At 42.5% G+C, this 21,221-nt stretch overlaps 1 protein-coding gene across 2 annotated transcripts in view; it reads left to right on the top strand.

Moving 5' to 3' along the window:
* Nucleotides 1–3,169: 3,169 nt before the first annotated feature.
* Nucleotides 3,170–21,221, top strand: part of C6H14orf93 (chromosome 6 C14orf93 homolog) — a 34,054-nt gene continuing 16,002 nt past the window's right edge. For both annotated transcript variants that reach the window (XM_066342692.1, XM_066342691.1), the window contains exon 1: nucleotides 3,170–3,232. The gene's annotated coding sequence lies outside the window, so the exon portion shown is untranslated. The remainder of the gene's footprint in view (nucleotides 3,233–21,221) is intronic.

Genomic DNA, 21,221 nt, shown 5'->3' with positions numbered 1-21,221 from the left:
TTTCTTTCTTTCTTTCTTTCTTTCTTTCTTTCTTTCTTTCTTTCTTTCTTTCTTTCTTTCGTTCTTTTTGACAGAGACAGAGAGAGTCAGAGAGAAGGACATATAGGGACAGACAGACAGGAAGGGAGAGAGATAAGAAGCATCAATTCTTCCTTGTGGCATCTTAGTTGTTCATTTATTGCTTGTTCATTGATTGCTTTCTCATATGTGCCTTGACCAGGGGGCTACAGCAGAGCAAGTGTCCCCTTGCTCGAGCCAGCGACCTTGTGCTCAAGCCAGCGACCTTAGGCTTCAAGCCAGCGACCATGAGCATGGGGTCATGTCTGTGATCCCACACTCAAGCCAGAGGCCTGGGGATTTCAAACCTGGGTCCTCTGCATCCCAATCCGATGTTCTATCCACTGCACCACCGCCTGGTCAGGCTTTCTCTTTCTTTCTTTCTTTCTTTCTTTCTTTCTTTCTTTCTTTCTTTCTTTCTTTCTTTCTTTCTTTCTTTCTTTCTTTTTCAGTGAGAGTGAAGGGAATAAAAGAGTGAGAGAGAAAGGGGGGGAGGGAGAAGAGAGATGAAAGTTGCAGCACTTCAGTTGTTCATTGATTTCTTCTCATACATGCCTTGACCAGAGAGCTCAAGCCGAGCCAGTGACCCCTTGCTCAAACCAGCAACTTTGGGATCATGTCCATGATCTGGTGCTCAAGCTGGTGAGCTTGTGCTCAAGTCATTGATCTCAGGGTTTTGAACCTGGGACCTCAGCATTCCAGGTCAGTGCTCTATCCACTTGAGGTTGCAAAATGGCTCACTTGTTAAAAGATCCTCTGACACCTAGTTCTATCAGAAACAAGCTCTTTATCACACAAGAAGAGTAGGTAAGCAAATATCATAAAATACTATTATCCTGCATGGGCTTATCTGGCTTGATCACAGACTCACCAGCTTCAGAGTGGGGACACCGGCTTGAGCATGGGATCATAGACATGATCTCATAGTCACTGACTTGAAACCCAAGGTCACTGGCTTGAGCAAGGGGTCACTGGCTCAGCTGGAGCCCCCGGGTCAAGGTACATATGAAAAGTAATCAATGAACAACTAAAGTGCCACAACTACAAGTTGATGCTCATCACTCTCCCTTCTTGTCTCTGTGTGTGTCTCTCTCAGTGAAAAAAAAAAAAATTAAGAATATAAACACTGCCACGTCATTTTCATGAACAAGGAAAGCTGTTGCCTGGGTTGCCTGCAACATAATCTAGGGTGCTGCTAGGGTGAAAACAACACTGAATACAATAGGTCTTTCTGCTGAGAACCAGATCCTATCAAGAACATCCTAGACATTGAGGACCAACAAGTGTATGGAAGAGGACTGACTGATCACCAGTGCTGAAATATAGGGACTGAATAAGACAGCTGGCTTGCAGTTTCAAGTCGGTCACCTGTTAGCTATTAGAACTTGTAGTAAGCTCTCTTTGATTCTGTCTCTTATAAATAGGGATGCCAATAATCTGCCTGCTAAACACTGATATAGTCAGATTATCTAATTTCAAATTTCACTCATCATATTAAATTTTGCCCAGTTATCCTGGTAATGTCCATTATAGCTTTTTTTTCTAAACCAGATCAATCAAGAATCATATTTTGCATTTAGTTTTATGTCTCTTTATTGTCCTTTAATTTGTAATAGTCACCTTTGTGTGTGGCTTCCTTACATTGATGTTTGGAAGTAAGTTAAGTGTTCAGGCCATCTATCTTGTGGAATGTTGTGACCATATTTTTAGAGCTGAGCTCTTGATTCAGTGAGGTATAGTGGTTAAAAATTTAAACTATAGAGCTAGATTTTTTTTTTTGTAATTTATTAAGGTGACACTAGTTATGAAGCTAGATTTTGAGTTCAAATCCCAGGTTTCTCTCTTATTAGCTGTACAACTTTAGTAAAGTTATTATGCCTTTCTGTGCTTTATTCTCATCTATAAATTGAGGATAATAGTACCTATATACTACTATGGAGATAAATAAGTAAATACATGTAAAGTGTTCACAACAGTCCCTGCACATAAGTGCTCAGTAACTGTTAGTTACTATAGAAGGCAAATTCTTGTCTTGGGATCTGAGTTTCCAAATTTGTGTCTTAGCCAGAAAAGAAAATTTACTTATTTAATTTTTTTTCAATGTTTACTAAATGTCTACAATTATGCCAGCTGGCACAGTAAAGAATTAAAAAAACAGATTCTGAATGGAAAAAGAAGTTTGAGATATGATCTCTGATCTCAAACAGCTTACTAGTGTGAAATTACTAAATGTATGAAACAAAGAAGGTAGAGTTAAGTACTGCTACCCTGAGTAAGCATGAAGTTCATGCTGATAGAACAACGAAGGAAGTGATTCATGTTGACTAAAATAGCTGAAGAATGGATAAAAACTGACTAGTCTGAGAAAAGGAGACAGGCATTATTCCAGGCAGCAAAGACCACTTGAACAAAGGAATAATAAGAGGTGAAAAGGCAAGGGCAGTAGGAACTAACAAACAGGGGCGTGGGACCTGATAATGGGAGGCTTAAAATCCAGTACAGGCAACCAGGTCTTCATGCAGGATGTCTAGAAAAATCGTTTTAGGTTCTTGAGAGTGAAGTCTTAGTTAAATAGAGAAAAACTGAGGATTCAGGAAGAGTAAAAACACTACCAAAAGTGTAAGACTGCTTTCACCTAAGTATTTCACATTTATGAATATTCATTTAAAGGTGAGAGTATTAAGCAACAGACGACGTGACCCAGAGACGTGACCCAGTAAGCTTGGCCCCACAAACTAAACCCTTGTTGCTTAATCCTACCTAGTCAGGAATTTTACTGACTAGTTAACTAAGTTTAGCAAATTGTCAGAAGAAACTCGCTCACTGTATTATTATTTACACTGGTACGAGGACATCTTTGCACTGAGAAAAAATGATGGGTAAAGGTAAGAGGAGGGTAAGAAAATGAAAGGAAGGTAAGAGGTGAAAGGGATAAAAGGAGAGCCGGGCCGCCAGGGTCCCTGCGGGAGGGGATCGGGGTCGGGGGTCGGGCGGCCCTCAGGGAGCCCCACTGGGCCCGCGCCTCCGGCGCAGCGCGTGTGCTTGCGGGCGGGGCGCCCTGGCCGCCAGTGGCCAATCCGGGCGGGCGTCTTGGGAGGGGCGGTGCTTGACGGTTCGGGCTGCGCGCGTCCTCCTTTTTGCACACACACGAATACAAAGAGCAAACGACCTTCGGGTATCCTTTTTCCATTTTCCCCCCTATTTAATCTTGTGTGTGTGTTCAAAAAATTTAAAACTAGAGATCTGTGGCAGTGCTGGGGTGAGGAAACTGTTGCTAGGGGGAATTTGCGCTTTCCCCCGTTTCTTTTTCTGTCTCTCTTCCTCTTTCTTTTTTCCTGGTCAAGGATTTAAATATACCAAGAACTTGAGAAGCAGGATGGTCGTGTACAACTGTTTCCAGCCAAATTTATAGAGATTTTTTTTTTTTCTTTTTGCTACCACATTTTAAGAACTGATAAATTTTTGTAGTCGAGGATTTTAAAAATTTAGCTGCTTGGGGAGTACAGATTTCGTTTTTTAAACGGGAGGAAGGGATAATGTAAATTTCTGCCACGGGCATCGTTGAAGAAGAGGAGGCTTAAGACTCCCTTACAAACTGTTTGCGTGTGTTTTACACGCTCACGCAGAACCAAAACTAAGTGGCTTGAATGTGGCAATTGTTCAAGGCCCATGGGTTAAAAAATGTTTGAATAGTGTAATTGTGACACTCATTACCCTGGGGAGTGGGTCAAAGCCCCTTTTAGGGTGTCTTACACGCATTTTCGTGTGTGTGTGTGTGTGTGTGTGTGTGTGTGTGTCATGAAGCACATAACATCGTAAAGCTTTATCTGAGGGTTTTGTGCTTTGTATATGTACAGTATGTACAGTTTGTGTATTTGTGCCATATTTTTGTTTTCAGAAGTGATTGCCTTTGGTTTTATGTGTGCAAAATAGCCCCCAGGGTGTGATTTTTTTGTTCTTTCTGTTGTGTTCCCAAATGTGATCAAAACGGTGTTGTGTGCAAATTCGAGTTTAGAAGAATTCCTATGCTTAGCATATTCAGGCACTTTCATTGTGTGCATTTACTCTCTTCCTGCTCCTCTTATAAAGGATCAGATAGGTGAATAATTAAATAATTGCCAGGGAGTACACAGTCCATGTAGCAAATGAGGGTAGGCAGTTTATTGAATCTCTGGTTCAAAGCCTTTTTTCAGTGACTGTTTCGCCTAAGTGGTTTTGCTTTTTATTGTGTCCTATTCTTATATGTACAGCTGTGTATATTTTGGCCTTTATGTGTGGTTTGGTTGGTGTGTTCAAGAAGGGAAGTTCTCTCTTGGCTTTTTGACAAAATTGTCGTTTATAGCTTGCTATTTGTTTGAAAAGCTCCGCAGCTGGCATAGTATCAGGAAAATAATCCAGTCAAATCCAATTCTCAAAAACTACTCATGGTAGTCAGTGGTGAGGGGGAGTGGTCAGAGGGGAGGCAAAGGCAAATAATAAATAGAGAAATCATGAGAAATGCTTTTTTTGTCCTGTAGCATTTTTGGAATAAAAAGCCTGCTCACATTTAAGTTACAGAGAAAAGTATATGAATTAGAGGACAACAAACTTAAAGCAGAACCTCCGGTTATATGAGATATATTCTCACTTCACTCTGTTACTGTCTCCTATTAAAGAGCCATATGGAAAATATTTATATTCAACTCTATGTTCTCAGATTGTAGTGAAAGCCTTGAAGTATATGGGGTGATGAGGGAGAAACTGGAATGTTGCAAGTGTAGTAGCAGCCAGGAGATTAAAGAAAGGGTTCCACTATAGAGTTCAAATTTCATTACCACAATGTGTATAATGATAATACATTTCTATCCTTCACCTGCTGCCCTAGTTCCAAGCAATATTTGAGACACCTAAATAACTACAGCGATAAAATATTTGTACTGATCATGAAATCCATTATAATGAAAGTGGCCCTGTGTGGGCTCTGTTTCTTAGCCAGACTGAACGTACTTATTCCTTAACAATACAAGCTAGATCAGTGCTTAATAAATACTGTTTCAAATGTGGATCATTGTACAAGTTTAGACCAGCCTAACTTTGAAATCTGGTTAGATTTTAGTGAGTTTTGTGATGGTGGCAATGCTGGAAATTTATAATGAATTTTACCCTTTCTAATTCTTTTCTGCAGTACTGCAGATCATCACACTTTCTAGCTTCCCAGAAAAGGGAGAGCTCTTCCTAGAGCGGAGCACAGCCCAAGCCCCTGACTTCCTAGGCTATTTGATTATTACTAGGACACCAGGCTCATATCCAGTGTCTTGCTTTCTTTTTAAGAAGAGAATCCCTCTCACGAATATATCTTGGCTTGGTCTTCTTAGCAAAGTATAGCAAAATTAAACTTAGTTGATTTTGATTGAGAATCTGTGAGGCCCCTGGAGATGAAAACTTATTTGAACTAAGGGGAACTGCCACTTTGCTAATGATAGCTGAAAGATTTTGTAACCAAACCGTGGGGAATGAAAATCCTCCCACCACCAAAAGTATGGAACCGATCTATGGCAACTATATTTATAATCTTGTACACTCAGCTTTGTAAGCAGAAAAGTGAGTAAATAACAAAAAACACAAGTTAAAGATGGCGCCTGAAGGGCCTTGAAAAATCCTCGCAGTCGTGTCCCTCCCTGAGAAGGCCCCTCCTTTCCCTGGCTCGTTGAGTGACTGTGGGTTGGAGCCAATAGCGTCCCTGGTTCTGCTCCTCCCATAGTCTAACCGCCAATCACGGAGCCAGCGGGCAAGCAGGGCGGTGCCTACCAGCGTGCGCGTGCTGGTCCGGTACACGGGCCGGCGCCTCCGTTTCCCTCAACTGCCGGTGCGTGGGATTTGGTCATGCTGAGTCAGCTGGCGCGGCAGTGACGGGCACACGCAGTGGGGACACCGGCGGGCTGCTAGAGCGAGGCCGCAGCAGGAACTGCGGCGCCGCCCTTAGGTGAAGGCTGCAGATCTTGCGTGGTCACGTAGTCTACCCACGGTGTCCCAGCTAGATTCCCGAGTGCTCCTCGGGGCACTTTGCTGGCCGCCACTTCTCTGGACTCGTGCCTTTCCGTGGGACTCCCAAGACACGCTCTAGATTGGGTTCAGGGGCGGGTCGCCCACTTCCTTGTGGCTTCGTCGCCAGTGCCTGAGCCCTCTTCCTCCTGCGTTGCCCGTGTCACCCCCGTCTCTAACAATCACCCTGTCTCTTCGGAAATGGTTCTGTTTCTGGTGCCCACCTCGTCATTTTTGACTAGTATTTAATTAAATATTTACCGAGGTCTTTCTGAGCACATGATGTAGCTTTAGTTTTTCATTCTTCATTTTCTCCAAAAATGCAGGAAGAATCCTTTTAACACCAGGCACATTTATATGAAAAGATTAAACTGGATATATTAATTTTACCAAGTGCATTTTAGCAAATGTAAATGAAGACTGTGCAACACTGAGTTTAAAACTCTGTACCACTCTACAGTTATACTTGGATTGTTTGGATTAGGTGGAATCCTTTTCATTCTACCTCATTCTGCCCTCTGGGTCTACATCTCTCTTTTTTATCCCTAAAAATGAGGTCTTAGACTTTCTTTGCAGGACAATAGTATTTTATGATATTTGCTTACCTACTCTTGTGTGATAAAGAGCTCATTTCTGAGAGAACTAGGTCTTCAGAGGACCTTTTAACAAGTGAGCCATTTTGCAACCTCAGGTGGAGGAGCAGAGCTGACCAGCAGGGAAGGAGCTTTAAGTGACTTTTCCTTATTTATTTATTTATTTTTAAATATTTTATTTTATTGATTTTTAGAGAGAGAGAGGGGAGAGAGAGAGAGAGAAAGAAGGGGGAGGAGCAGGAAGCATTAACTCCCATATGTGCCTTGACCAGGCAAGCCCAAGGTTTCAAACTGGCAACCTCAGTGTTCCAGGTGGATGCTTTATCCCACTGCGCCACCACAGGTCAGGCCCTTATTTATTTATTTATTTATTTATTTATTTTGTATTTTTCTGAAGTTGGAAACGGCAAGGCAGTCAGACAGACTCCCACATGTGCCCTACCGGGATCCACCCAGCACGCCCACCAGGGGCAATGCTCTGCCCATCTGGGGCGTTACTCTGTTGCAACCAGGGCCATTCTAGCGCCTGAGGCAGAGGCCATAGAGCCGTCCTCTGCGCCCGGGCCAACCTTGCTCCTATGGAGCCTTGGCTGCGGGAGGGGAAGAGAGAGACAGAGAGGAAGGAGAGGGGGAGGGGTGGAGAAGCAGATGGGCGCTTCTCCTGTGTGCCCTGGCCAGGAATCAAACCCGGGACTCCTGCATGCCAGGCCAACACTCTACCACTGAGCCAACCGGCCAGGGCCTCCTTACTTATTTTTTTAATTTTCAAATTTTTATTGATTTTAGAGAGAAAGGGAGGAAGGGGGGGGAGAAACATTAATTGGTTGTTCCGTTTATTTATGCATTCATTGGTTGATTCTTGTATGTGCCCTGAACACGGATCCTACCTGCAACCTTAGCATATGAGTTGTCACTAATTAACTGAGCTACCCGGCCAGTGTCTCCTTTAAAAAAGAAAAAAATATTGATTGATTTTTTTTTTTTTGTATTTTTTTTCTGAAGCTGGAAACGGGGAGAGACAGCCAGACAGACTCCCACATGTGCCCGACCGGGATCCACCCGGCACGCCCACCAGGCAACGCTCTGCCCACCAGGGGGCGATGCTCTGCCCCTCCGGGGCTTCGCTCTGCCGCAACCAGAGCCACTCTAGCGCCTGGGGCAGAGGCCAAGGACCCATCCCCAGCGCCTGGGCCATCTTTGCTCCAATGGAGCCTTGGCTGCGGGAGGGGAAGAGAGAGACAGAGAGGAAGGAGAGGGGGTGGGGTGGAGAAGCCAATGGGCGCTTCTCCTATGTGCCCTGGCCGGGAATCGAACCCGGGTCCCCCGCACTCCAGGCCAACGCTCTACCACTGAGCCAACCGGCCAGGGCCTTGATTAATTGATTTTTAGGGAGAGCAGAAAGGAGAAAGAGAAAAATAAACGTCGATTTTTTTGTTCCACTTATTTATGCGAGATCATTGGTTGATCTTGTATATGCCCTGACCTGGGATCAAATGTGCAACCTTGGCATATTGGATTGGGACAATGCTACCCTCCCAGAGCTCCGTTTTTACTTCTTAAAATGAAAATTATGGCATGGCCCTGACTGGCTAGCTCAGCAGTAGAGTGTCAGCCCAGTGTGTGGAGGTCTTGGGTTCAATTCCTGGCCAGGGCAACAAGAGAAGCACCCATCTGCTTCTCTTTACTTTCTCTATCTCTCTCTTCTTTGCCTGCAGCCAGGGCTCCATTGGAGCAAAGTTGGCCAGGAGCTGAGGATAGCTCCATGGCCTCTGCCTCAGGCCCTAGAAGGGCTCCAGTTGCAATGGAGCAATGCCCCAGATGGGCAGAGCATCGCCCCCTAGTGGGCATGACGGGTGGATCCTGGTTTGGTGCATGTGGGAGTCTGTCTCTCTGCCTCCTTGCCTCCCTGCTTCTCACTTCAGAAAAGATACAAAAAAAAAAAAAAAAGAAAAGAAAAAGAAAATTATGGCATGAATTGCTATGCTTTTAGTAATCACATTTAAGGAAGTCCATTGCTAGTGTGACCCTGAGTGAGTCAAGGACCCGTTATAAAAACATATATCATCTGAGTAATACCGTATCACACATATCTGTTAGTGAAAAACTTTTATAGTTTGGAGGTGAACTCAGTCATGCAGAAAATTCAAACTCAGAATGGGTAGAAAGCAAGCAAGGGAGCTGCCAAGAATATGATATATTTAGTTCTAACAAAAATACATGTGACTTGGGAGGAAAGGGATAGTTAAGATTATGGGCAGTCTCACCCTGAACTGTCTGAGTAAAGAAGATGAGTTTTGTTTTTTTTTAAATCCAAATGTTTGTGAGGAGAATATCAAAATTATTGAAAAGTACATTTTCTAGTCTCCTTTCATATTAGACCAATACTGAAATAAACCCCAAACACATATTCTATGCAAACAAGTTTGACAGCTGCTGTTATTTTGTTTTGGTGACTCATAAGATTCAAGATCTTTTTCTGAACACTCAATTTTCAAAGTTGATAGCATTTTGCAAAAGGTGTGTATATTATTCTATGGTGGTCAGACCTAGTTTATTCCTAGTTTTTCTTTCTTGACCAAAAATATTAACTTGATTTTAAAATAAATTAGTCTAAAATTGCAGAAGTTAACAGTATCGATGTTTAATAATATCATTGATATTACCTGGTTAATTTACTACAGTTAACATTGCTTTGCCAAACATTCCCTGTACTACTTCATGGGTTAATGAATTAGTGTTATACATTTTGAGAAGAAAGATAGCAAAATAAAGTTTATATATGTTAATAATGTGACAGGGTTGGCTGACCAGGCTGTGGCACAGTGGATAGAGTGTTGGCCTGGGATGCTGAAGACCTAGGTTTTGGGGTCACCAGCTTGAGCATGGGATCATAGACATGACCCTGTGGTTACTGGCTTGAGCTAAGGGTTGCTGGCTTGGCTGGACCCCCCGGTCAAGGCACATATGAGAAAGCAATCAATGAACAACTAAGGTGTCACAACTATGAGTTGATGCTTCTCATCTCTCCCCCTTCCTGTCTGTCTGTCTCTGTCTGTTCTCTCTCTCTTGCTAAAAATAATAACATACTACTCACAAAAATTATGGATATTTCAAAATGAATATGAAGCAATAAAATATCCCTGAATTTTTGTGAGCAGTGTCATAAAATAATGTGACAGGGTTAAATGGGCTTGAGAAACTTAAGCTAGTGATGGATAAAAGCAAGAATAATTATGTTAGGTCTGGAGTGTAACAAAAACGAAACAGGTTGTGCTTGACCAGGCAGTGGTGCAGTAGATAGAGCGTCGGACTGGGATGCGAAGTACCGGATTCGAGACCCCGAGGTCGCCAGCTTGAGCGCAGGCTCATCTGGTTTGAGCAAAGCTCACCAGCTTGGACCCAAGGTCGCTGGCTCGAGCAAGGGGTTACTCTGTCTGCTTAAGGCCCACGGTCAAGGCACATATGAGAAAGCAATCAATGAACAACTAAGGTGTTGCAACGAAAAACTGATGATTGATGCTTCACACCGAAAAACTGATGATTGATGCTTCTCATCTCTCTCCGTTCCTGTCTGTCTGTCCCTATCTATCCCTCTCTCTGACTCTCTCTCTTTGTAAAACAAAACAAAACAAAACAAACAAATGGAACAGGTTGTAGGTTGTAGTAACAACAGTGCCTATAATAAAGTTTTATTATCAATTTGAATTATTCATACGGAAGAAAGTCTGTCTCCAAAGTAAAAAGAATCTCTATAGTATGTACAATTTTGTCTTCCGTTCTCTACCTCAACAAACTTTCTCCCTGCGTTCATGTTTTTCTTCTCAGGAAAGAGTTCACCATTCTTTCTTTCACATTGGGAAAATCCTTGCTGGGAGAAAACTTAAATCCTATTCTAATATCTCTACTCTTTATTTTTTCACTGGCATTTTTCTTTCTGCTTATTTTTTTTAATTTTTTAAAAAATTTATTGATTGATTTTAGTGAGAGAGGCAGGGAAAGAGAGAGAGAGAGAGACAGGAATATCAAGCAGTTCCTATATGTGCCCTGACTGGGGACCGAACCAGCACCCTCTGTGCTTTGAGACAATGCTCCAGCCAACAAAACTATCCAGCCAGAGCCAGGGCTCTTTCTGCTTATTTATTTATTTATTTATTTATTTATTTATTTATTTATTTATTTTTGAGACAGAGAGAGTTAGAGGGATAGACAGACGGGAACGCAGAGAGATGAGAAGCATCAATCATTAGTTTTTCGTTGTGTGTTGCGACTTCTTAGTTGTTGATTGATTGCTTTCTCATATGTGCCTTGACTGTGGACCTTCAGCAGACTGAGTAACCCCTTGCTGGAGCCAGGGGCCCTGGGTCCAAGCTGGTGAGCTTTTTGCTCAAGCCAGATGAGCCTGCGCTCAAGCAGGCGACCTCGGGGTCTCAAACCTGGGTCCTTCCACATCCCAGTCCAACGCTCCATCCACTGCGCCACTGCCTGGTCAGGCATCTTTCTGCTTTTTTAAAATTGAATTTATTGGAGTGACGTTGGTTAATAAAATTATGTAGGTCTCAGGTGTGCAATTCTATAATACATCATCTGTATATTATATGGTGTATTTACCCTCTCAAATCAAGTCTCTTTCCATCATGCTTTATCCCTCCTTTACCCTCTTCTACCTGCCCCCATCCTCATTTCCCTCTCGTAAACCCTTACTGTTGTCTGTGTCTATGAGGTTTTTTTTCTTTGCTTATTTCCTTCACATTTTTCATATGGCACCCAACCCCCATCTCCTCTGACACTGTCAGTCTGTTCTCCATATCTATGAGTCTGTTTCTATTTTGTGTGTGAGCTTATTTTGTTCATTGGATTCCACATATAAGTGAAAGCATATGTTACTTGTCTTTCTCTGACTGGTTTATTTCACTTAGCATATATGCTCCAGGTCCATCCATGCTATTGCAAAAGGCAAAATTTCTTTCTTTTTTATGGCTAAGTAGTATTTTGTTGTGTAAACATACCACAGCTTTTTTATCCACTCATCTACTGATGGGCATTTGGGCTGCTTCCAAATCTTGGCTATTATAAATAATGCTGCAATGAATATAGGGGTGCACATATTCCTTTGAATTAGTGTTTTGGGTTTCTTTGGATATATACTGTGTAGGGAAGTGGAATTGCTGGGTCATAAGGCAGTTCCATTTTTAATTTTTTGAGGAATCTCCATACTGTTTTCCACAGTGGCTGCACCAGTCTGCATTCCCACCAGCAGTGCAGGAGGGTTCCCTTTTTGCCACATCCTTGCCAACATTTGTTGTTTTTTGATTTCCTGATAATAACCATTCTGACAGGTATGAGGTGATATCTCATTGTGGTTTTAAATCACATTTCTCTGATAATTAGTGAAGTTGAGCATCTTTTCATGTTCTTTGCCCATTTCTTAATTGGATTGTTTTTGATGTTGAGTTTTGTAAGATCCTTGTAAATTTTTGGTATTAAACCCTTATCAGATATATTGGTGAGTATGTTCTCCAGTGGTGGGATTCAAATAATTTAACAACCGGTTCTCTGCCCTAGTGACCGTTTCAAGTATAAAAAAGATAAACCAAAAGGTAGTTTATTATTTAATGCACTTAATACTTAAATAAGAATAATAAAAGAGGTAGACAAAACGATTATGTTATAAGAAAGAGTTTAAAAATATTAATGAAAAAATATGAAATTATACCTGACAAAAACAATATAAGTTGTCACCCCTGGTTGGTTGGCACTATTTCTCTTTAATTAATTTATTTTCATAGGAACAGAGAGAGTCAGAGAGAGGGATAGATAGGGACAGACAGACAGGAACGGAGAGAGATGAGAAGCATCAATCATCAGTTTCTCATTGCGACACCTTAGTTGTTCAGTTATTGCTTTCTCATATGTGCCTTGACTGGGGGGCCTCAGCAGACTGAGTAACCTCTTGCTCGAGCCAGCGACCCTGAACACAAGCTGGCGAGCTTTTTGCTCAAGCCAGATGAGCCATGCTCAAGCTGGAGACCTTGGGGTCTCGAACCTGGGTCCTTCCGCATCCCAGTCTGATGCTCCATCCACTGTGCCACTGCCTGGTCAGGCTATTTCTCTTTACATTACATGTTTGTTTACTGAAGTAAAGAATGCAAGGAAATTAAAATGTAGTATTTCATCAAAGGTATACAGGTAATGAGTTTTATGAAATGAATAAATATTACAAGCATAGTTCTGTCAATTTTTTTTTCACCTGTGGATGGAATGAACATTACCACAGGCACTTAGAATACACTGTTGCACAGATGAACGATAAAAAAGAGTAAGAAGGCCCTGGCCGGTTGGCTCAGTGGTAGAGCATCAGCCTGGCGTGCAGGAGTCCCGGGTTTGATTCCCGGCCAGGGCACACAGGAGAAGTGCCCATCTGCTTCTCCACCCCTCCCCCTCTCCTTCCTCTCTGTCTCTCTCTTCCCCTCCCGCAGCCAAGGCTCCATTGGAGCAAAGTTGGCCTGGGCGCTGAGGATGGCTCTGTGGCCTCTGCCTCAGGCGCTAGAATGGCTCTGGTTGCAACAGAGCGATGCCCCAGATGGGCAGAGCATCGCCCCCTGCTGGGCGTGCCGGGTGGATCCCAGTCGGGTGCATGCGGGAGTCTGTCTGACTGCCTCTCCCTTTCCAACTTCAGAAGAATACCAAAAAAAAAGTAAGAAATGTAAATTTGTGATTTCCACACTGGGCAACTGCCCAGGAGCCCCCCTTAGAACCCTGATTACAAGTGCCATTTTAACAACCAGTTTGCTGAACTCAGCAAAAAATTCGGTATTGGTTCTGCAGAACTGGTGCAAACTGCTGAATCCCATCACTGATGTTCTCCCATTCAAGGGGTTGTCTTTTTATTTTGTTGATGGTTTCCTTTGCTGTGCAAAACTTTTTGACTTGATGTAGTCCCATTTGTTTTCTTTTGTTTACCTTGCCTGAGGTGATGTATCAGAAAAAATACTGCTATAAAAAATGTCCGAGATTTTACTGCCTATATTTTCCTCTAGGATTTTTAGAGTTTCCAGTCTAACATTTAAATATTTAATTCATTTTTAGTTTATTCTTGTGTATGGTATAAGAAGATGGTGGTTTCTTTTTCTTTTTCTTTTTCTTTTTGCATTTACCAGTCCAATTTTCCCAATGCTATTTATTGAGTAGACTATCTTTACGTCATAGTATGTTCTTGCCTCCATTTTATTTTTTTATATTTTATGTATTAAGAGAGAGGAAGGGAGGCAGATGAGAAGCATCAACTTGTAATTGCGTCACTTTAGTTCAAGGATTGCTTCTCATATGTTCCTTGGGGGGCAGAGGCAGAAGGGCTCAAGCCAAGCCAGTGATTTCTTGCTCAAGCCAGTGAACTTGAGTTCAACCCAGCGAGCTTGGGTTCAAGCCAACGAACTTTGGGCTCAAGCCAGCAACCCTGGGATCATGTTGATGATCTCATGCTTAAGCTGGCAACCTCACACTCAAGCTGGCGAGCCTGCGCTCAAGCCTGATGAGCCCTCACTCATGCCTGCAGCCTCAGGGTCTCAAACCTGGGACCTCAGCATCCCATGCCAATGCTCTGTCCACTGTGCCACCACTGGTCAAGCAATAGCCTGTTTTTTGTTGTTGCTGTTGTTCGTTTCAAAGAGAAAGAGTGAGAGAGATAGGAAGGAAAAAGGTGAGAAGCATCAACTCATAGTTGCTTTCACTTTAGTTGTGCATTAATTTCTTCTTGTACATACCTTGACTAGGGTTCAGTTAGTGTTCCCTTTTTCAAGCCAGTGACCTTTGGGCTCAAGCCGGCGAATTTTGGGATTATTTGGACGATTTCCTCACTCAGGCCAGTGACCCCTTGCTGACATGCCTGCACTCAGAGCCTGGTGATCTTGGGGCTTCAAATCAGCAACCCCAGTGTTCTGGGTCAACGCTTTTTCTGCTGTACCACCACTGGTCAGGGTCTTGCCTCCTTTTTCAAATATCAATTGACTATAAAGGTATGGGTTTATTTCTGGGCTCTCTATTCTGTTCCATTGATCTATATTTTGTTTTTATGCCAGTACCAGGCTTTTTTGATTACTATGGCCTTGTAGTATAGTTTGATATTAGGTAGCATGATTCCTCCAACTTTGTTCTTTCTCAAGATAGCTGTTGCTATTTGGGGTATTTTGTGGTGCCATATAAAATTTTGGAATATTCTAGTTCTGTGGATTTTGCCACTGGTATCTTGATAAGAACTGTGTTAAATCTATAGATTGCTTTGGGTGCTATGGACATTTTAATTATGTTAATTATTTCTATCCATGAACACGGTATATGTGTCCTTCAATTTCTTTCCTCAGTGTCTTATACTTTTTCCAAGTACTGGTCTTATACAGCCTTGGTTAAATTTATTCCTAGGTATTTTATTCTTTTTGAAGTAATTGTGAATGGGATTATTTTCTTAGTTTCCCCTTTTTTTTTTTTTTTTTTGTATTTTTCTGAAGCCGGAAACGGGGAGAGACAGACAGACAGACTCCCGCATGCGCCCGACCGGGATCCACCCGGCAGGCCCACCAGGGGCGACGCTCTGCCCACCAGGGGGCGATGCTCTGCCCCTCCAGGGTGTCGCTCTGCTGCGACCAGAGCCACTCTAGCGCCTGGGGCAGAGGCCAAGGAGCCATCCCCAGCGCCCGGGCCATCTTTGCTCCAATGGAGCCTTGGCTGTGGGAGGGGAAGAGAGAGACAGAGAGGAGGGGGGGGATGGAGAAGCAGATGGGCGTATGTGCCCTGGCCGGGAATTGAACCCGGGTCCCCCGCATGCCAGGCCGACGCTCTACCGCTGAGCCAACCGGCCAGGGCCAGTTTCCTTTTTTGATAGCTCATTATTGGTCTATAAAAACGCACAGGTTTCTAGATATTTATTTTGTATCATTACTGAATTCACTTATCAGTTCAAGAAGTTTTTTATTTTTTGGTGGAATCTACAGGGTTCTCTGTACACATCTGCAAATAGTGACAGCTTTACTTCTTCCTTTCCAGTTTGGATGCCTTTTATTTCTTCTTGTCTGATTGCTGTAGCTAGGATCTTTCTGCATTTTAAATATGCTAAAGTTCTAGAATCTCTACTCTATTTCCTTTCTTTCATAACTGAACCTCTAGAGAACCTGACTTCACATCTTGTTTGCATTTCTTTCCATCAATTCTTCTTTTATCTACTATATAATATTACTTTCACCACCAAAAAAACTCTCTAGTCACTGCCAATGATCATCACAGATAACTTTTTTCCTGTTATTTTTTTAACCATTCTGCTGTGCTTGTCACCATTGATCAGATCCACTTTCTTGACAGTTGGTCTTCTCAGGCTTTCATTAACACTTTTTCTCCCACCTCACCAACCATTCTTCTCTTTTAATTAAACCTCTCCCATGGATTGGCTTGCAATGTTGTCCTTGGCCTTTGCATTTCACGCTTTATATTTACCCCTTGGTGAACTCATGCACTCTCTCAGTTTCTACTATAATCTTCTTGCTAAAGATTTCAAATCTGCATTCCAGATCTGACCTTTCTCTTGGTTGTGTTCCTCAGTCAGTTGCTTCAGTACATTTTATTTAAAGATGTTGCCATCAGTTGAAATTTAATGTTAAATAAATACATGTCTCTGTCATGCTGGTGCCTCCTCTCAGCTTCCTCATTTCTGTCATTACATCAGTGGTACCATCTTCTGACCTTCAGGCGTACAATATTGAAGTTGTCTTTAGCCAATATTTTAATCTCCCATATTTTTTTTTAAAGATTTTATCTATTCATTTTAGAGAGGAGAGAGAAAGAGAGAGAGAGAAGGGGGGAAGAGCAGGAAACATCAACTCCCACACGTGCCTTGACCAGGGAAGTCAGGGTTTCGAACCAGTGATTTCAGAGTTCCAGGTCGACGCGTTATCCACTGCGCCACCACAGTCAGGCAGTTTCTTTATCTATGTTGTAATGTCAGTGGCTGAGGCCAGGCAGGTTCACATTGGATTCGGGCAGATGGTAGTAAAACTGCGGAGCCGGAAAGGATTGGGCCATTCTGTATAAAAAAGTCTCACAATGACAGACAAGCACACAGGCAGGGGAAACCGGCTTCTGGGCAAACAAACAGCAAAATGGCCCCTCACAGTGGCTGGCAGGCAATCTGCCATCTGTAATCCCCCCCATATTAATGAAAGAAAAATTATCATCCCTAGCCAATTGGCTCAGTGGTAGAGTGTCAGCCTGGCATGTGGTTGTCCTGGGCTTGATTCCTGGTCAGGGCACACAGGAGAAGCAATCATCTCCTTCTCCTCCCCTCCCTTCCTCTTCTCTCTCTTTCTTCCCCTCCCACCGCCTTGGCTCAGTTGGTCTGGGCACTGAGGATGGCTCATGGAGCCTCTGCCTCAGGCACTAAAAATAGCTTGGTTAGCAGGGCCCCAGACAAGGGTTGCTGGGTATATCTCAGTCAGGGTGCATGTGGGAGTCTGTCTCACTATCTCCCTTCCTCTCACTTAGGAAAGAAGAAAAGAAAAAAGAAATATTACCAGTTCTTCCTCCAATATGTTGAACCTTTATATCCATAGCCCTCTCATTTTCATCAACTCACCCCTGGATTACTTAAAGAGTCTCCTAATCTCTAACTGTTCCACTTTTAAGTTTCTAAACAGGGGTCAGCAAGCTATAGCCCATAGACAAAATCTGGTTTGCCACCTGTTATTGTATGGCCCATGAGCTAAGAATGTTTTATATATTTTTATTTTTTATTGATTTTAGAAAAAAAGGGAGAGAATAAGAGAAACATTAATTTGTTCCACCCAATCATGCATTCACTGGTTGATTTTTTTTAACTTTTTATTTATTAATTTTAGAGATGGGAAGAGAGAGAGAGAGAGAGATCTGTTGTTCCACTTATTTATGCATTCATCGGTTGAGTCTTATATGTGCCCTGACCAGGGATCAAACATGCAACCCTGGAGTATCAGGATGACACTCTAACCAATTCAGCTAACCGGCCAGGGAAGTTTTTGTCATTTTTATTGTAAACAACAAATGTAATATTTTATGGTGTTTTTATGTCTGTAAGTAAAGTTTTATTGGAACACCCATGCTCATTTGTTTAACATATTGTACATGGCTGTTTTGTGCTCCAATGACAGAGCTGAGTATTTGTGACAGAAATCACATGGGCTACAAACCCTAAATTGTTTTCTACCTGGTCCTACAGGAAAAGGTTTGCCGACTCCTGCTCTAATAGTTTCCTTAACTTGGATTTCAAAGTTCTTTGTCAGCTTTCTTTACCTTTCTATATAAGCCCCTTTGTTCTGACCTCTTGCATGTACCCTGTTAATTCCTGTAATGTTTGTTTTTTTTCTCATCTGTTATGTCTTCTTACTACCTGACCAGTTCATCCTATGTGTACATCATTGAAGGCTCAAGTGGAGGTTTTTCTTCTTTAAGACCCCTTTCTCATACGATTTCATTTTGTTGATTTTTCCTTATTTTGACCTAACTCCTCAGGCCTTTTTTAGTTTGTACCACATTTTTAGGCACATGTGTGTATTTTGCTTTGTTCTTTAGACATTGCCATTCTCAAATATACTGTAAGCTCCTTGCACATAGAGACTTTGTCTTCCTTTCAAGTACTTAGATGTGATTATCCATTTTGGTGATTCATCCTTTAGCATGTCATTATATGCAGAGAAGTTTTAGAAACAACTCTTTTTAAAAAAAAGCAACAGCCTGACCAGGCGGTGGCGCAGTGGATAGAGCGTCGGACTGGTATGCGGAGGACCCAGGTTCGAGACTCCGAGGTCGCCAGCTTGAGCGCGGGCTCATCTGGTTTGAGCAAAAAGCCCACCAGCTTGAACCCAAGGTCGCTGGCTCCAGCAAGGGGTTACTCGGTCTGCTGAAGGCCCATGGTCAAGGCACATATGAGAAAACAGTCAATGAACAACTAAGGTGTTGCAATGCGCAATGAAAAACTAATGATTGATGCTTCTCATCTCTCTCCATTCCTGTCTGTCTGTCCCTGTCTATCCCTCTCTCTGACTCATTCTCTGTCTCCGTAAAAAAAAAAAAAGCAACAAACCACAAAAAACAAAAAAACCTGCCTGACCAGGCAGTGGTGCAGTGGATAGAGCATTGATCTGAGACACTGAGAACCCAGGTTCAAAACCCCAAGGTCACCAGCTTGAGCATGGGCTCATTCGGCTTAAGGGCAGGCTCACCACCTTGAGCACGGGGCTGCTGGTTTGAGTGTGGGATCATAAGCATGGCCCCATGGATGCTGGCTTAAGCCCAAAGGTCGCTGGCTGGAAGTCCAGGGTCATTGGCTTGAGCAAGGGGGTCACTGGCTCAGCTGGAGCCCCCTGGTCAAGGCACATATGAGAAAGCAATCAATGAACAACTGAAGTGCCACAACAACAAGGTGATGCCTCTCATCTCTCTCCCTTCCAGTCTGTCTCTCTCTAAAAAAACCCCTCCAAAACAAAAAAACCTTGTTCACCTTTAGTAGTGGAAATTGTGTAACTAATGAAATTAGTGGGTTTTTTTGGTTTGTTTTTTTTGTTTAATTTTTATTTATTTATTTATTTATTTTTGTGGCAGAGACAGAGAGAGTCAGAGAGAGGGGCAGATAGAGACAGACAGACAGGAAGGGAGAGAGATGAGAAACATCAATTCTTTGTTGCGGCTCCTTAGTTGTTCATTGATTGATTTCTCACACATGCCTTGACTGGGGGGTACAGCAGACCGAGTGACCCCTTGCTCGAGCCAGCAACCTTGGGCTCAAGCTGGTGAGCCCTGCTCAAACCAGATGAGCCTGCGCTCAAGCTGGCGACCTCAGGGTCTTGAACTTGGGTCCTCCACATCCCAGTTTGATGCTCTATCCACTGCGCCACCACCTGGTCGGGCTTGTTTTTTTTTTTTTTTTTTAATAATTTTTTTAAATAAATTTTTTATTTATTTATTCATTTTAGAGAGGAGAGGGAGAGACAGAGAGAGAGAGAGAGAGGAGAGACAGAGAGAGAGAGAAGGGGAGGAGGAGCTAGAAGCATCAACTCCCATATGTGCAAGCCTAGGGTTCCGAACCGGCGACCTCAGCATTTCCAGGTCGACGCTTTATCCACTGCTGCCACCACAGGTCAGGCTTGTTTTGTTTTTAATCACTATCCAGCATCTAAGTTATCTGGTTAGTAAATATTATAATGTGAAATGATCCTTTATTATCTGCTGACTCAGCTTTTTCCTTGTTCTTTCATTTCAATGTCTTAGAGCAGTGGTCCCCAATCCCCGGCTGCGGACTGGTACCAGTCCGTGGGCCATTTTGTACCGGTCCGCAGAGAAAGAATGAATAACTTACATTATTTCCGCTTTATTTATATTTAAGTCTGAATGATGTTTTATTTTTAAAGAATTACCAGACTCCCTCTGTTACATTCGTCTAAGACTCACTCTTGACGCTTGTCTCGGTCACGTGATACATTTATCCATCCCACCCTAAAGGCCAGTCTGTGAAAATATTTTCTGACATTAAACCGGTCCGTGGCCCCAAAAAGGTTGGGGACCACTGTCTTAGAGTTTATGTGAGAGACTAGAGCAGGAGGCAGGGAAATTAAGTCAGCAATAATATTTATAGAAACCAAAAAAGAGTTATTTGAATTCCCATTGTGCTACAGTGCACTGTACTTAATTCAAGAAAAACACCTATTTGTTGTCCTAAATGTGACATTCTAAAATGGACATAGTATGTTAATACACAAAATAGAAAAATAGAAAGAAATTGAGGAAAAAGAATTCAGAATACAAAAATATATTTATTATTAAAAACTAGCAGAGTTGAATATTATTCTTAGTCTAAAGCCAGGTGCTACAGTAAATAATTGCACATACTCTGTTTTCTTAATTATCTTTCTAATTTGCACCGTAGAAGGTTTTGTACCTATAAATACATCCTGGAGACTTGAATTTACTCTTAGAATTTTTGAGACAAATTTAGGGGAAATCCCCCAAAGTTCATTTCAAACCATTGTTTGTTTTGTTTTGTTTTGTTTTGTTTTGAGAGGCAGGGAAAGAGAGAGACAGAAACATCGAGCTGTTCCTGTATGTTCCCTGATGGGGGATTCGAACAGGCAACCTCCGCACTCTGAGACAACACTCCAGAGCTATCTGGCAGGGTTTAACTTCTATTGATATTTAGAGAGACAGAAAGAAGAAGGGAGAGAGAGGGGAGAAAGGGAAACATTTGTTGCTTCACTCAATTGTACATTTTTTGGTTGCTTTCTATGTGTGCCCTGACTGGGAATTGAACTTGCAACCTTGTTGTTTCAAGACAGTGTTCTTAACTGACTGAGCTAAATGGCCAGGTCTGCTTTGCTTTTTTTTAGGATTAGAAAATCAGGATAGGTGTCCAGGGTGGGAACACAAATGTTTCAGGAATAATGGTATTGTCCAGCAGCTAGTGTGGAGCACTGACCGTGTGCCACACTCTGTAGCTGCCTTACTCTGTAGATCTAGCACTCTGTATATGATCTTAACAAAAAC

The sequence above is a fragment of the Saccopteryx leptura genome, chromosome 6, assembly GCF_036850995.1.
Source record: "Saccopteryx leptura isolate mSacLep1 chromosome 6, mSacLep1_pri_phased_curated, whole genome shotgun sequence".
In the NCBI taxonomy this organism is placed as follows: Eukaryota; Metazoa; Chordata; class Mammalia; order Chiroptera; family Emballonuridae; genus Saccopteryx; species Saccopteryx leptura.
The sequence above is the reverse complement of the archived record's forward strand: the minus strand, read 5'-3'. Positions and strand labels throughout refer to the sequence as shown.